Raw genomic sequence first — 6,000 nt, 5'->3', positions numbered from 1 at the left:
TGGAATCAGATCACGGATTTTATGCACTGTACTGAATCGGACTTGGATCTTATGTTTGTTTAGAATTTTGGAGATCTTTTTGGTCACGCCTGCTATGTATGGTAACGTGATAGTTTTGGTCGGAGTTTCATGTGGTTGTTTCTGTGTGGTGGGAGAGACAGCTTGGCGGATAGTGCGGTCAGAGTATCCGTTCATCCTGAGGGCCCGATGTACATGTCTTAATTCATCAGTCAGGTGGTGTTGGTCAGAAATGCCATGAGCTCTGTGGTATAGCGTTTTGATGAGAGAATTCTTTTGAGATGGGTGGTGGTGGGAATCCGGTTTCAAGTAGGAATTTGTGTGGGTGGCTTTCCTGTAGACAGAATGTCCCAAGGATCCGTCAAGCCTCCTCTTAAACAGAATATCCAAGAATGGTAGTTTACCGTCTTTCTCCACTTCCATGGTGAATCTGATAGATGGGTGTCTAGAATTGATGTGGTCCAAGAAGTGGTTCAATTCTGGGAGGCCATGTGGCCAGATGACGAAAGTGTCATCCACATATCTCTTCCACAGGGAAGGACGCAGGGTGGATGTCTGGATGGCGTCTGATTCAAACTTTTCCATGAACATGTTGGCTATAACTCGGCGGGCTCTCATGAAATTGTCTTTTCCGAGACCAAGGTTCTCTGCAAACCTCCGGGCTACCATCAAAGGTTTGTACACGAAGCCATACAAATATACAAACACAGACATAATTTCAACCGTGATGATGGGTACAAACTCAGTAATCACTGGAAAGATGTTATTAACCACGCAAAAAAGACTTACTTACACTTTTTGGACCATCTTATCTGACAGGCACTATTTTAATTTACTTCACCGAGTGTTAACATCCACAGTGTTTAACAGTAATCTCTTCATTGTTCTTTGATCACCGCTCGCCACGTTTCCATTCATTGTGTTGAGCACTACGTGATGTCTTTGATCACCGCTCGCCCTCCGTCCCGGCGCGTCTCCATTCATTGTGTTGAGCACTGCGTGCAGTCTTTGATCGCCGCTCGCCCTCCGTCCCGACACGTCTCCATTCATTGTGTTGAGCACTGCGTGCAGTCTTTGATCACCGCTCCTCCTCCCTCCCGATACGTTTCCATTCATTGGCTACCACAGCCTGATAAGCTCTCCCCCCCCCCTCTCCACCTCCCTTCAACTTGCTTATAAGGGATTACATCTTGAATCATTGCTTCACTTGATGCAGCTAATTCGGCTGTGACGGTCCCACCTGATGACGGAGACTTGTGTTGCCTCCGAAACGTCGTGAATTTTATTTTTGTTTTGTTTTATTTTACTTTCATTAATTTTAATGTTTTTACCTACGTGACTTTACCGAAAAAACCTGAGAATATGAATCATTGCAGTCACGAAAGCTTCAAATCTAGAATCATGTAGCGTATCTTGGACCCGAAATAAAAAAAAAAAGCCACCAATTTTTTTTTTCTACTTTTTGAATACTCGTTTCACTTGCTATACAGTCGGCTGATGACAAATTAACTAACCTTGAAACCGGTCGTTCATAAAAGTTGAAGGCAATCGTAACAGAGCAAGTGAAGAATCGCTGAACCGAAATTGATAGCTTCAAAGCATTTGGCGCAAGGCAGAAGGTACGGAGCCAGTAGCATATGTAGCTACTTTTGCTCCTAGGATAATCTGGCACTGGTCAATGCTATTCGTGTCTGCACTCAAACGCCATCCTCGAAGTGACCATTTGATCTTTAGTGGCCTATGTTCCACGCTAGAGCTAATAAGATGTAGGTTTTACATTGTGCTTGAGCTTTGTGGATTACAAATAGAAATGGCTGATCATCAAAGCTCTTGGACGCCAATATTATTGGCTTGAAACATGGTATAATCGGAATTGCACAACGATTTAATTGCTACACTTTTGGCAACATTACATACAAGGTGACCAAATTTTTCCAATGCCAAGTAGGCAACTTGAAAGGTTTTTCACAAACGTGGTTTGAAAAAATAATGGATTGCACCTTGACGAAAACGCACGAATTTCTTGACAGTCTATGAGGTCCAATTGAAATGTTAGAACTTGATAGACAGTTTAATTTCAAATAAAAGTGAAAGTAATTAAAATATTATTAAGATTATCCCTGTGTGTATAATGAGATGTACTGCCTTCCAATAACATCTATATAGATTTTTTTTAGCAAAACGATGTTTGTCTTCGCTATTAAATTGGTCCATCAGCGTTCACACATTAACAACATGCAGATATCTGCTTTATAGGAAAGTCACCAGTAATTGTGTAATGCGAGCGTAAATGGGGTTGCTGCTGGGCTCTGGCCGAATCACACGGCCCAGGGTATTGGGGGCGGAGCCCGGTATGGGGGGCGTGTGGGAGGGGCCACCGTTCACCTCGGCTCCAATGGGAAGCGAGGTGAATGGAGGTGGAGCCAGCGGGGGTAGTATGGGAAGGCCGGATCTGACGATCCGGAAAGGGAGGAGTCAGGGTCACGTGGGAGAGACGAAATAGAGGGGAGCCCGGGAGAGATCGGGGCCAGTTGATGGAGTGAAGAAGCAGGACCACGTTGGGGGGCCGCCGCGCCATCAGCCACGTGGCTGATGGGGCTTCGGCACACCATCGGCCAGCGGTGTGCGGAGCGGGGAGGAGCGGAGCGACTAACAGGAGAGTGCGTGCGGGGCGCACGCGAGGAGGAGCTAACGGAGGAGCGTGCGGCGCACGCGAGAGAAGCGTGCAGGGCACGCGAGAGGAGCGTGCGTGGCACGCGAGAGGAGCGTGCGGGTTACGCGAGAGGAGCTTGCGTTGCACGCGAGAGGAGATGCTGATCCCTTGTCAGGACCAGCGGGGTTTGAGGACGAGTGGAGGAGCTGAGGAGGAAGCACGTGCGGGGCATGTGCCAGATGATGCTGGTCCACGGAGGAGACCAGCGGGGTGCGGAAAAATAACTTGAATAAAAGACCAACGGAGACCAGCAGTGCCTGACGGAGTCTTTTATTGCAATTGTGTAAATTACGTTAGTGGTCTGTAAATAATCGTTTAGATTCTCCTACAGGGAGTTACTTATGATTGGGGGAATTGAATAACCGAGACATTCAAGCAATGCAACGCATCTGAGAGGGTAATCCGGCAGGGAGATGGAGCGAGAAAATCAGTTCATTTGCAGGTGCGAGGCGGATTATTGCACCAAGGTGTCGTGAGAAGTGGCTGCATTTTGTCGATGATTTCATCCAATCGCGGATTTAACGTTGATAATGATGATTGCATTATGAAGAGTAATAATACAATGATAATTGTTTTTTTATCTGGCAATAAAATTGACACGTTTTTTACGAGGAGTCATGTTTGCATAGACCACAATACATGCAGTCATAATGCAAACAAAAACATAACTCTGATAATGTATGCACTGTCCTTGAAGTTGATTGGTCCACACCCGAGACAGCTTTCCTTAGAGCCTAGCCTCACATGGTTTGGACCAGATGACGCCAAAAGGCGCATAACTCAAAGACAATGCACCATCAGAGTATGAGAGCTCGGGGTAAGCATTTACACCATTGGTACCTCAGTTGCCAGTAAAAAAACATTGTTGACAGATAAAAGGGTAATAAACCAATTATCATATTTTTACTGGCAAATGAGGTACCAATAGAGTAATAATACACTTTTGCAATGCTATATATCCCACCAGGGAATCCGCGATAAGTCTTAGGGGCCGTCCATAAATGACGTCACGCACCTGGGGGGGGGGGGTCAGACATTTGTGACGATGTGTGAGGAGGGGGGGGTTGAGAAATGGGACGTCACATCAACACGTTCTATTTAATTAAATATACTTTTAAAAAAAATGTATTATCTTACACCATCAGAGTGCAGGGACACATTAAATACGCACTACAATTACAATAGTTTAAAGCGATTTGGGGGGGAAGAGCTTTGTGACGTCATATATGAGGGGGGGTCTGAATATTTGTGATGCCGTGTGCCGATGGTGGGGGGGGGGGGCGGGGAGTAAAAAATCGTCCAAAATCGCGTGATGTCATTTATGGACGGCCCCTTAAGGCAGATGTTTTGCTCTGGGTTGTTTAGCCACTTCCATTCTTAAGACACGTGGGAGGATTCCAGAGTAACCAAAGAAAACCCACGAATACAAGAACATAGCATTTGAAGCTATAATAAGAATAACCCGTAAAAACAAAGTTTTTCACTATAAATCCTTTATATGCGTGGCAGCGAACTTAATATAAAGGATTTAAAATATATTCGCCTGTGGAGGACGCGGGGATCGATCCCGCGACCTTTGGCATGGGAAGCGAGGGCGCTACCAACTGCGCTACTCCGACACGGCCTGTGGAGGGGTTACGCTCTGGGCTTTTACACTGTGACGTTCAGCCAAAGCCATGAATGAGTTCTATTTGAATATATGTAAAATAAAAAAATTTTGCCTAAAAAGTGTAAATTTTTTGGAATTTTTTTTCACGAACATTCATTGTCTCGCACAACGAGTCTGTGTGGAAAATGTCAGCTCGATTGGATCACGGGAAGTGGGTTAAAAAACGACCGAAAGATTTGCATGGTCGTAAGCAAGCAAGCAAGCACGCAAGCAAGCAAGCACGCAAGCAAGCGAACTTAATATAAAGGATTTAAAAAGATAGATTCAATCTTAAGACAGACCAAATTAATGCAAAACTCTTTCCGTAAAATGCGTCAATTTATGTACTACCATGTCTTGGCTTCATCGCAAGGCCGTGGTATCTTGCACTGGTGTGCACCCATCCAAAACCAGGCTTAGTCCCTGCAGAACTTGCGAGATTCCACACATTTAGATAGATTTGATTACATGAATCCTTTAAATATGCACGTTCATAAAGTGGGACGAGTGTGATTTTTGAATCCTTTATATTAAGTTCGCTTGCTTGCTTGCGTGCTTGCTTGCTTGCGTGCTTGCTTGCTTGCTTGCGTGCTTGCTTGCTTGCGTGCTTGCTTGCTTGCGTGCTTGCTTGCTTGCGTGCTTGCTTGCTTGCGTGCTTGCTTGCTTGCGTGCTTGCTTGCTTGCGTGCTTGTTTGCTTGCGTGCTTGCTTGCTTGCTTACGACCGTGCAAATCTTTCGGTCGTTTTTTAACCCACTTCCCGTGATCCAATGGAGCTGACATTTTCAACAGAGACTCGTTGTGCCAGACAATTAATGTTCGTGAAAAAAAATTCCCAAAATGTTACACTTTTTAGGCAAAAAAATGTTATTTTACATATATTCAAATAGAACTCATTCATCGCTTTGGCGGAACGTCACAGTATAAGAGCCCAGAGCGTAACCACTCCACAGGCCGTGGCGGAGTAGCTCAGTTGGTAGCGCCTTCGCTTCCCATGCCAAAGGTCGCGGGATCGATCCCCGCGTCCTCCACAGGCGAATATATTTTAAATCCTTTATATTAAGTTCGCTTGCTTGCTTAGGACCGTGCAAATATTTCGCTCGTTTTTTAACCCACTTCCCGTGATCCAATCGAGCTGACATTTTCCACACAGACTCGTTGTGTGTGACAATTAATTTTCGTGAATTTTTTTTTCCAAAATGTTACACTGTTTAGGGAAAACAAATTAAATATTTAATTATCAATTGCTTAATACTGGCAGACAATCATCTGACCCATAGATTGCAGCCATTTCAAGCCAGAGGACGAGAGGACTCTAGCCGCCACGCATATAAAGGATTTAGAGTGAAAAACTTTGTTTTTACGGGTTTACTTGTTTGTATTGATGTATACAATTTAAACAAATTCAATTAGGTTCCATAAGTGATTCCACACCCCTTATTGTTGAAAAATAATCAAATCATTGAATTACTACAAGCGAGCACAGTGGACTGTACGCTCCTTAATTGAGGGGTAATGCCTGCATACCAGATTCAAGTAAGTGTATTGTAATCGAAACACAAAGCATCGATGAGAGACACGAGGTAATTGAACAGCGTGCCACTGCGACCAATCAGAGGGAAC

This window comes from Lampetra planeri, chromosome 63, assembly GCF_965212315.1.
Source record: "Lampetra planeri chromosome 63, kcLamPlan1.2.h2, whole genome shotgun sequence".
Classification (NCBI taxonomy): domain Eukaryota; kingdom Metazoa; phylum Chordata; class Hyperoartia; order Petromyzontiformes; family Petromyzontidae; genus Lampetra; species Lampetra planeri.
Note: the sequence above shows the minus strand (reverse complement) of the source record.